This window comes from Aquarana catesbeiana, linkage group LG04, assembly GCF_042186555.1.
Source record: "Aquarana catesbeiana isolate 2022-GZ linkage group LG04, ASM4218655v1, whole genome shotgun sequence".
Lineage (NCBI taxonomy): Eukaryota > Metazoa > Chordata > Amphibia > Anura > Ranidae > Aquarana > Aquarana catesbeiana.
This window is the reverse complement of record NC_133327.1, coordinates 140,076,750-140,088,883: the sequence shown is the minus strand read 5'-3', so window position 1 is coordinate 140,088,883 and position 12,134 is coordinate 140,076,750. Positions and strand designations below refer to the sequence as shown.

General features: G+C 45.0%; 1 protein-coding gene across 2 annotated transcripts in view; it reads right to left on the bottom strand.

Annotated features, from left to right (window-relative positions):
- The window catches only part of MYO7B (myosin VIIB), a 422,737-nt gene that overhangs the window by 60,502 nt on the left and 350,101 nt on the right, over positions 1 to 12,134 (bottom strand). The gene's annotated exons all lie outside the window — the stretch shown is intronic.

Genomic DNA, 12,134 nt, shown 5'->3' with positions numbered 1-12,134 from the left:
AGTCTCTGATCATCTCCTGTACTATGTCTGCAGTCTCTGATCATCTCCTGTACTATGTCTGCAGTCTCTGATCATCTCCTGTAGTATGTCTGCAGTCTCTGATCATCTCCTGTAGTATGTCTGCAGTCTCTGGCTATCTCCTGTACTATGTCTGCAGTCTCTGATCATCTCCTGTAGTATGTCTGCAGTCTCTGATCATCTCCTGTAGTATGTCTACAGTCTCTGGCCATCTCCTGTAGTATGTCTGCAGTCTCTGGCCATCTCCTGTAGTATGTCTGCAGTCTCTGGCCATCTCCTGTAGTATGTCTGCAGTCTCTGGCCATCTCCTGTAGTATGTCTGCAGTCTCTGACCATCTCCTGTTCTATGATTGCAGTCTCTGATCATCTCCTGTACTATGTCTGCAGTCTCTGACCATCTCCTGTTCTATGATTGCAGTCTCTGATCATCTCCTGTTCTATGATTGCAGTCTCTGATCATCTCCTGTACTATGTCTGCAGTCTCTGATCATCTCCTGTTCTATGATTGCAGTCTCTGACCATCTCCTGTACCATGTCTGCAGTCTCTGACCATCTCCTGTACTATGTCTGCAGTCTCTGACCATCTCCTGTACTATGTCTGCAGTCTCTGACCATCTCCTGTACTATGTCTGCAGTCTCTGACCATCTCCTGTACTATGTCTGCAGTCTCTGACCATCTCCTGTACTATGTCTGCAGTCTCTGATCATCTCCTGTATTATGTCTGCAGTCTCTGATCATCTCCTGTATCATGTCTGCAGTCTCTGACTGTCTCCTGTACTATGTCTGCAGTCTCTGATCATCTCCTGTACTATGTCTGCAGTCTCTGATCATCTCCTGTATCATGTCTGCAGTCTCTGACCATCTCCTGTACTATGTCTGCAGTCTCTGATCATCTCCTGTATTATGTCTGCAGTCTCTGACCATCTCCTGTACTATGTCTGCAGTCTCTGATCATCTCCTGTATTATGTCTACAGTCTCTGACCATCTCCTGTATCATGTCTGCAGTCTCTGATCATCTCCTGTACCATGTCTGCAGTCTCTGATCATCTCCTGTACCATGTCTGCAGTCTCTGACCATCTCCTGTATTATGTCTGCAGTCTCTGATCATGTCCTGCATTATGTCTGTAGTCTCTGACCATCTCCTGTATTATGTCTGCAGTCTCTGACCATCTCCTGTATTATGTCTGCAGTCTCTGACCATCTCCTGTATTATGTCTGCAGTCTCTGACCATCTCCTGTATTATGTCTGCAGTCTCTGATCATCTCCTGTACTATCTCTGTGGGTTCTTTCTAACAGACTCTCTAACAGAAGCCCTCTTTGTGTGCATCAGAGAGACTCCCCTCCAGGTCTCATTAGTGTACGCTCTTCCTGTATTTTTTTTTATTGTTAAAAGATCATGGGAGGATCCTAGGGTAACAAAGAGTTCTTAGGAGAGCATCTCTGTGTTTGAGTCATTGCCATAGAAACATTTGTAAAGGGGAGGAGTTGGTAAGATGACCACGCCCATGTGGGGGCGCCAGAAATATTTCTGCACCCAGGCGCCGGTGACCCTAGGATCGGCCCTGCCCCCAGTTGTACTCCACCTAGTATGTATGATGCATGCATATTCTTAGCCCCCAAGTGCATAACTTTACATTTATCAACATTAAACCTCATCTGCCACATAGTCGCCCAATTAGACAGTGCATTGAGGTTGGCTTGTAATTTGGAGACATCCTGTAAGGATGTTATTCCACTGCATAGCTTAGGATCATCTGCAAAGACAGAAATGTTACTTTTAATCCCAGACCCAATATGATTTATAAAGGTATTAAAAAGTAAGGGTCCCAGCATTGAACCTTGGGGTACACCACTGATAACCTTAGACCATTCAGAGTAAGAATCATTAACCACTACTCTCTGAATTCGGTCTTTTAGCCAGTTTTCTATCCATTTACAAACTAATATTTCCAAGCCTGTAGACTTTACCTTACATATGAGCCGTGTGTGGGGAACTGTGTGAAACGCTTTTGCAAAATCCAAGTATACCACGTCCACCGCCACCCCTCTGTAAAAGGTTTTACTTACCTCCTCATAAAAAGAAATCAGGTTTGTTTGACAACTTCTGTCTTTCATGAATCCATGCTGTCTGTTGCTTAAAATATTTTTTTTCAGCAAGAACTCGTCTATGTGGTCTTTTATTAAACTCTCCAGTATCTTCCCGACTATAGAAGTTAAACTAACAGGTCTATAGTTACTTGGTAAAGACTTTGTTCCCTTTTTAAATATAGGCACCACATTGGCCCTACGCCAATCCAGTGGTACTATTCCCGTCATTAATGAGTCCCTAAAAATTAGATACAATGACTTTGAAATTACAGAGCTCAATTCTTTTAGGATCCGTGGGTGGATGCCATCTGGTCCAGGTGCTTTATCCACCTTTATTCTGTCTAAATATTTCTGGACCATATCCCTTTTGAGCCATTTTGGATCATTTGGGGCTCTGTCACTGCCACCCCCATTATGGACAGTTTTTTGCATCCTTGATTTCCTTTTTACATATTCTGTTATATTCTTTGTAACATTTAAACAACACTAGTGTTCCTTCATTTTCATATTTTTTAAAAGCTCTTTTCTTATTGTTTATAGCTTTCTTAACTTTGGCTGTGAGCCACATAGGTTTTATTTTTAGCCTTTTAAACTTATTGCCCATGGGAATATACTTTGCAGTGAGTTCACAAACAGTCACTTTGAAGAATTCCCATTTATGGTCTGTGCCCATTGATGCCAATATTCCCTCCCAGTCCAAGTCCTGTAGAGAAGCCCTCATCCTTGGAAAATTTGCTCTCTTGAAGTTAAGTGTTTTGTATGTGTTTTTTGCTTACAGCTAACATCAAATTAAATCATGTTATGGTCACTGCTACCCAGATGTTCCTTTATATGAACATTAGTAATAAGCTCTGCATGGTTTGAGATTACCAGGTCCAACAGAGCATCATTCCTAGTTGGGGCCTCAATAAACTGCACCATAAAATTGTCCTGTATTAGGTTTATACATTTTTGCCCTTTAACTGTCCCAGCAGTGCCATTACTCCAGTCAATTTCCGAGTAGTTAAAATCCCCCATTATTATCACCGTCCCAGCCCTTGCAGCCCTTTTCATCTGTGCAAGGAGCTATGTCTCCACCTCCTCATTAACATTGGGTGGTCTATAACAAACTCCAATGATTAACTTTAAAATACGCACATCTATATGCAGTTCCACCAATAATGCTTCAGATTCATCACACTCTCCATCAACCAGGTCCTCTTTCACACTCGCTTTGAGATCACTTTTCACATAGAGACAGACCCCGCCACCTTTCCTTTTTACCCTGTCTCTTCGAAAGAGTGCATAGCCAGGAATGTTAATAGCCCAGTCATGTGAAGAATGAAGCCAAGTTTCAGCAATACTGATTACATTATAGCTCTCCTCGTGGACCAGAGCTTCCAACTCACCTATTTTGCTTACCAGACTCCTGGCATTGGTGAACAAACACTTTAATGCATTATTACATTTTGCTCTGTTTTTTTTCATCTCTTGCTTAGTAGTACAAATGGCACTATAATTTCCAATGGTTGTTTGCAACATGGGAACTTTGTCACCTGCCATAACCCTCCCCCCATCTATCCCCATTCCACCCTCCATTAAAGGGGTTGTAAAGCTTCATGTTTTTTCACCTTAATGCATCCTATGCATTAAGGTGAAAAAACACCTTGCACTCTCCGGCCCCCCCAAGCCCCCGTTTTACTTACCTGAGCCCCAAATCTCTGTGGGCGTGATCCCGCTTTGCTTTCCCCCAGCTCCTGTGGGCTCTTAATTGGATGATTGATAGCAGCGCAGCCATTGGCTCCCGCTGCTGTCAATCAAATCAATGAGGCGGTGCGCCAGGAACACTTCCCAGAAGGGGTTAGCTCTTGCGAGGAGGAGCCGAGACAGCCGCCGAGGAACCCCAGAAGATGAGGATCGGGGCCACTCTGTGCAAAACGAACTGCACAGTGGAGGAAAGTATGACATATTTGTTATTTAAAAAAAAAAAAAACAAACCTATACAACCCCTTTAATGTCTGACCATTAACTGACCTGTCTGCCCGATGGAATTCTAGTTCACCCTCCCCCTTTAATGCTAGTTTAAACACTCCTCCAGCCTTCCCACTTTTCTATCACTGAACCGCCTCTCCGCCAATCAGGAAGTGCGGGTCTGGAGGAGGGGAGGAGACGCATGGGAGGACACAGCTCGCCGCCGTCACCCGCTGCCTGACCCACCACCAAGATAGGGTGAGTGCCAGGCAGGCGGCGAGCGGGCGGGGGGCCACAGTGGCAACATTTGATGGGCACAGTGGCAGTATTTGATGGGGCACAGTGGCAGCATTTGATGGGGCACAGCAGCAGCATTTGATGGGCACAGTGGCAGCATTTGATGGGGCACAGTGGCAGCATTTGATGGGGCACAGTGGCAGCATTTGATGGGGCACAGTGTCGGCATTTGATGGCACAGTGGCAGAATTTGATGGGCACAGTGGATGCAATTGATGGGCAGTGGCAGCGTTTGATGGCACAATGGCTGCGTTTGATGGGCACATTGGCTGCGTTTGATGGCACAGTGGCTGCGTTTGATGGGCACAGTGGCAGCATTTGATGCCACAGTGGCTGCGTTTCATGGCTCAGTGGCTCCGTTTGATGGGCACAGTGGCTGAAATTGATGGGCACAGTGGCTGCAATTGATGGGCACAGTGGCTGCGTTTGACAGGCTAGCCGTCCATTTACTATAATTTCCCCCTGAAGTAGATACGGAAGTTCCCTGTATCAATACGCGTTGGGGAGGGGACAGGACAGTAGTTCAGCAGGTGACCTGTCAGGAAAGAACCCCATACTATACCAATATCGATCTGGTATCTTTACATGCTGTTTGCTGTTTGCCTGATGCAGAGTGGCGCACTGACGCGCCTATACTATGTGTGTACCCCATAGGGGGGTTTTATGTGATTAATATATATATTTTTATGAACACTATATGATTTTATGAACAATAATTTTGATACAACCAATCACCATATGGATGCACCTTATAGCACTTTTTACTAGTGTGATTATTTATTTTCATTTATATGTTCATTTTTAAGTATTCATAACTATCTGTTGCACTATTGTCACTTTTTTACAGTCACTAGTTACTGGATGTATCACAGCGTGTGACTCACACGCATATTTGCACTTTGGTTATCACATATATATAATATGAAGAGTATATTTGAAAGCGCAGCGCATATATTTATTTCTGATTTTATCTGCATGTTTTTATGAGACGTGTTTAACGCTTGCAGCTGTTTCACGGTGCCATTTAGGCAATTTATAATCAGAGGAGGCTCACAGGATCTTTTTTATATATACTAGTGGCTGCGTTTGATGGGCACAGTGGCTGCGTTTCATGGCACAGTGGCTGCATTTGATGGGCACAGTGCCAGCATTTGATGGCACAGTGGCTGCGTTTCATGGGCACAGTGGCTGCATTTGATGGGCACAGTGGCTGCAATTGATGGGCACATTGGCTGTAATTGATGGGCACAGTGGCAGCAATCGATGGGCACAGTGGCAGCAATCGATGGGCACAGTGGCTGTAATCGATGGGCACAGTGGCTGTAATTGATGGGCACAGTGGCTGCAATTGATGGGCACAGTGGCTGCGTTTGAGGGCACAGTGGCTGGATTTGATGGGCACAGTGGCTGCATTTGATGGGCACAGTCAGGCTGCAATTGATGTTTTTTTTCAGAATTTTTCAGCTTGTTTGCCCCCCCTCAAAAATTTTGAGCACCAGCCGCCACTGCTTCCCAGAAGAGTTGAAGCTGTTATAGCTGCAAAGGGTGGGCCAACTCAATATTTAACCCTATGGACTAAGAATGGGATGCCATTAAATTTCTTGTGCATGTAAAGGCATGTGTCCCAATACTTTTGACAATATAGTGTATAGTTAGGGTAAACACAATGATTATTTATATAGAAATAATTACCATACTAATACAGGCTGAAAATGATCTACAGTGAACTATTAAAGAATTAACAAAGGCTAAATACGTAGCATTTTCTGTGAGCTGTATATTTTTACTATTGTGTTTATTTCTAATCCTCACTTGTACACTTTTTACTAATAATTTAAAAAATATGCATAAACACCAAGGTAAGGAGTCTGACTTTTATTTTTATTTGTTTTGTAAAATCGGCACTGCATTTCAAAATCATACAGTTATAGGATAAGTTCACCGTATCGGGCATACAGAAGCTTTTTCAAATGCCATTTCTGGCCCAACCAACCCAATGTGCTTTTCTCTCACTTACCTTATCCACGGGAGGTTTAAAATCTTGTCAGTTTATTTGAATTTTTAAAATGATTTTCAGATTCCATCACTTCCGGTGGCATTAAATTGTTACTAAACCCAGGAGCCTGCATTTACTATATTTGGTCCCCCACAGTACACAGAACATGGAAATGCACTTATTTTAGTAAATATAAACTGCCAAATACCTTTTCTCATCAGAAGTATATAGCATGTGACTTTTATCAGTGTCTGGTTAAAGCTTGTAGGAGGAGTTTCCATTCTCCTCTGATTGTCCTATGAAGCTACAGGACCCCTGACCCTCTATCTGGACAGTGCTGATTGGCCCTGTGTTGATCACATGCACCCTCCCAAGAAAAAAAATAAAATTCTCTAGAAATACACACCAAACTGAGCATGTGCAGAGTGCCCCTAAGGCTCTGTTCTATCAGCAGATGGCCTAGGGACAGTGGAAGAAGGGGAGGACCAGAGAAGACAAGATCAAACAGACTTTTTGCACATTGCAGAGGATTAACCCTTTAGGTTCCACAGTGAGTATAACAAGCATGCTTTACTGCATATACGGACTGATTTTACTGTTGGGTTTAGTAACACTTTAACTTCCTATAGACCATCTCCCAGAAGCCTTCACTTCCTTGTTGTATCACAGAAAAGGGTATGATAGGGTGCATTCACCACTCTGGACCACACCTCCCTCATTACAATATTACCTTCCACCCACTTCCTATACAATCTGATTATAAAATCACCTTTAGATCTCCCATTAGCTATGTGGTACATGGGCCTGTCTGATTTGATATAAATTGAATCGATTGTTCAAGTGTGTCCGCTTATTCCATAGTTCTGGTAAATATAAAGGAAATTGTACAGAGATTGTACAATCAGATTGCATAGTGTATGGCCACCTTTATACAAGTACACATCTCCACATAGTGAAAACTCGCATTCCCACATGTGTTTTTTTGGGTGTCTTGGAGCGTTTCCATTTTTTCACGCATAGGGCAGCCCATTCACTTTAATGGGCTGCCCTACACGCAACAATCACCTCAGAGAAGCTCCAGAACCTTTTTTGGAGTGGAGCATGGTGCCTTTACCATACAATGACAACACAAGCATGATGCACATTTGCAGCGTTTCAGAAATGCATGGCAAAGTGCACATTTTCTGTGCAGTTTGCCATGCGCTTGAAAACCCACAGATGTGAATGGAGCATCATTGTTCTTGTATAAACACATGAATTTCAATTTCAGACCCCATTCACACCTAGAGTAATGGAAGCGCATGTTTTTTGGCTTGTTTTTCCAGTGACACACATAGGGCAGCCTGTTGATTTCAATGGGCTGCGCTACATGTGGCAAAATAACTAATGGGACATTTTGGCGTGGTGCATGAGTTGCACGTTTTTTACTGAATTTGTCACCTGTTTTTTCATGTGGCAAAATGTGTGTTTGCTACTGTGTTGGGTGTGCCGTTAACAGTTAATGACACTGAAAGCGCAACTAGGTAATTTTAGGTGTATAAATGTGGCCATACACTATACAATCTGATTGTGCAATCTCCTTTTGATTTAGCAAAAGGATATAATAGGAGGACACATCATCTATGCAATCACTCTCTATCAGAGAAGTAATAGAAAAAGAGCTTGCCAATATCGGAATGTTCCTGTGCGTCTGCGCGGCGGAGTCGCGCTTCGACGCATGCGGATTAGCGATGTAGCAGAACGGCACACACGGGTTCATGACACGGCCCAACGGCGTAATGGCGAACAAACGTTCACACGTTAGCATTACACCCCCTTGCTGGCCTATATAAAGACAGACTTTCAATTACTGGGTTCTCTGTGCCTAACCTCCTGCACTCTGCTCAGCTCCCACTGTGCCTGTGGGTTAGAACCCCAGCCGGGTCTTCTACTCCAGTTCCGGGGCCGGATTCATCACTGCTCTTCATCTCGCTGCAGGAGTCCTCCTCTCAAGAGCTATCTACCTGCTGGCGACCCATGCCTCTCTGTGCCCTATACCCTCTGTACCATCTCCAGGGGTATAGTGCGCTTAGCTGCAAGGGAAGCCACTCCCAGTATCTCGGCTTCGGTGAGTACCCTGATAGTACAAACCAGCCATGTCTGAGGCCGAGAGAGCGGGTTCCCCTCTTGAAGCTCTATGCCAGCAGGTAACAGCTCTTACGCAAGCAGTCCAGAGGTTACAAGACGGCTACTTTCAACTTGAAGGTCGTCTCCAGCACCTAACATTATCTCCTGGGGACGCAGCCTCCGCAAGATCACTCCAGCACAGCTTCTGCAGTTGTTATGACTCTTCCAGAGCCCAGGGTTCCCACACCTGAACGATTTTCCGGAAATCAAAAAAGGTTTAGAGCATTTAAGAACGCCTGCTTGTTATACCTGGCTCTTCAGCCTAAGACTTTTAGTTCTGAGACAGTAAAAGTAGGGTTCATTATTTCTTTGTTGTCCGAAGAACCCCAAGCCTGGGCCCACAACCTCCTGGAAAAGAAGAGCCCCTTACTAAACTCTGTGGAAACCTTCTTTGAATCCATGGGAAAGTTATATGACGACCCCCAACGCACAGCCACAGCCGAAACCATTTTGCCTACCTTAGTCCAAGGGAAAAGACCAGTGGAAGACTATACGGTCGAATTCTGAAAACGGTCTGGGGACACTGGATGGAATGAGGCGGCTCTCAAATATCAGTACCGCCAGGGGCTCTCAGAGACTCTTAAGGATGAATTGGCAAGCGTTGATTCTCCTTCTACCCTGGAGGAGTTGATCCAGCTGGCCATAAAATTAGATAGACGTTTATGGGAACGACGCTCTGAACGTTTCCAATCTCCCCGGCCTACTTGGATGCTACCCAGAGTCCCTACAGCTCACCCTTCTCCTGCAGTCCCTTCTTCCTCTACTCTGGAAAGTGAGCCAATGCAACTGGGCCTGGTCCAGGCTCCACTCACGCCTGATGAGAAGCAACGCCGGGGTGAAGCCAACCTATGCCTATACTGTGGAGGGGCAGGCCACTTCTTGCGCAATTGTCCTATAAGACCCAGTAAGTCTCATCCACAAAAAGTTATGAACTTTCAGGTAGCTGGTCCAACTTCAACTCACCTTGTCCTTCCTGTCTCCCTACAGGTCATTATTGATTCTGGCGCCTGCAGCTGCTTCCTGGATACATCTCTAGCCCGGAGCCTACGCATCCCTCTGCAAAATAAAAGACAAAGTCTCCAAATCCATCTGGCCGATGGATCTTCCCCCTGTTCAGGACCTGTTACACAAGAGACTAAACCCACTCTCACCATTACAGACTCAGGACATCAAGAATTTCTTTGCTTTGACATCATATGCTCTCCCATGTTCCCTATCATCCTGGGACTTCCGTGGTTACAAGCTCACAACCCCCACATTAATTGGAGTAAGAGGGAAATCTCCTTTTTTTCGGCCTACTGCTCCCAGCATTGCTTTACCTCTGGTTTCCATCTGCACAGCTTCCTGCCTGACCATCCAGCCAGTACGCGATCATCTTCAGCACGTCCCTGCAGCCTACCATGGATTCATGGACATTTTTGATAAAAAGAAAGACGACAGTTTGCCTCCTCACCGACCATATGACTGTCCCATTGATCTTTTACCTGGCTCTGAGATCCCCTTTGGTCGTATATTCCCTCTATCAGAAAAGGAGTTGGAGGTTCTTCGGTCCTACATCAACGAAAACCTTGAAAAAGGGTTCATCCGTCCTTCTTCCTCTCCGGCCGAAGCGGGAATTTTCTTCTTTGAAAAAAAAGATGGCACCCTAAGACCCTGTGTGGACTACAGGGAACTCAACAAGATCACCATCAAAAAACGCTATCCGCTTCCCCTTATTCCAGAACTGTTCCAACGGTTCCGAACCGCACAAGTCTTTTCTAAACTTGACCTACGGGGCGCCTACAACCTGGTTCGGATACGCCCGTGGGATGAGTGGAAGACGGCTTTTAGGTCTAGATTCAGACATTTCGAGTATCTAGTGATGCCATTCGGGCTATGCAACGCCCCAGCTACATTGCAACATCTAGTGAATGATATTTTTCGAGAATACTTGGACAACTTTGTGATCGTTTACCTTGACGTTATTTGGATTTTTTCTACCACCATTGAGCTGCACCAAGTCCATGTAAAGAAGGTACTCACGATTCTCAGGAAACACAGACTTTATCTAAAAGGGGAAAAATGTGAGTTTGAAAAAAACGGTAGTCCAATTCTTAGGGTTCACTATCTCCACTGAAGGGGTCGCAACGGATCCTCAGAAGGTGAAATCTATCCAGGAATGGCCAGCTCCTGTAGATAAAAAGGGGGTTCAACGATTTGTGGGCTTTGCCAACTTTTACCGCAGGTTCATAAAAGGATTCTCATCAATCATTTCACCCATAACCCAATTGACTCGCCAGCAAAGCCGATTCCAGTGGTCTCCAGAAGCTCAGGAAGCTTTTAATAAACTGAAGGATCTATTTACTTCTGCCCCGGTACTACTACATCTAGACCCCGCTTTTCCCTATGTGTTGGAAGTGGATGCCTCAGAGTCAGCTTTAGGAGCAATTTTGTCTCAAAGGCGAGGTCATAAGGCTCTTCTTCACCCTGTGGTTTTTACCTTCTGGAAATGATCCCCGCCAGAAAGGAACTATGACGTTGGGGAGCGTGAATTACTGGCCATCAAATTTGCTCTTGAAGAGTGGAGATATCTTTTGGAGGGTGCTTCTCACCCCATTATTATCTTCACAGATCACAAGAACCTGGAGTACCTCAGGACAGCAAAACGTCTCAGACCCCGGCAAGCCCGCTGGGCTTTGTTCTTCTCCAGGTTCAACTTTCACATTTCCTATCAGCCAGGCTCCAAAAATGGGAAAGCAGATGCGCTCTCCCGGATGTTTCCGGAGACCCCTCAGACAGCAGAACCTAGTACTATTCTGTCCTCACAGAATTTTCTTTGCTTAATCCAGCCGGATCTAAGGACTGCCATTGAACAGGCCTCCAGCCAATGTTTAAACCCTGAAGTACCTTCACTGAGGAAACAGGATGGTTTGCTATGGGCTCAAAACAAAATATTTGTCCCAGTACAAGTAATGCCCTTGGTACTAAGAACTTTTCATGATAACAATTTTGCAGGACATTTTGGCGTACAAAAGACCTCTGAACTAATACATTGTTCCTTCTGGTGGCCAGGGTGGAGTCAGGATTGTAAGAATTATGTAAAATCTTGTATTGTCTGCCAACGCAGCAAGGGGTCCAACGCGAAAGCCTGGGGTCTACTAAGACCGTTACCCATACCAGAGCAACCCTGGAAGGAAGTGGCTATGGACTTTATCGTTGACCTACCGCCTGCTGAGGGGTTCTCCACCATTCAGGTAGTGGTCGATCGCCTTTCAAAAATGGCCCACTTCTTACCTATGAAAGGCACGCCCTCTGCTTCAGATACCGCAGATATATTCATTAAGTAAGTAGTTAGGCTCCATGGAGTACCCGATAACATTGTGTCTGACAGAGGAGTCCAGTTCACCTCAAAATTCTGGAAAGACCTTTGCAAATCCTTAGCAATCAAGGTATGTCTGTCCTCAGCGTATCACCCCCAAAGTAATGGCCAAACAGAGAGGACGAACCAAACTCTGGAACAGTATCTTCGCTGCTTTTGCTCGTGCTCTCAAGACAACTGGGTTTCGCTCCTCCCCTGTGCAGAATTTGCCTACAATAATTCCATACACACAGCAACCAACCAAACTCCTTTCTGGG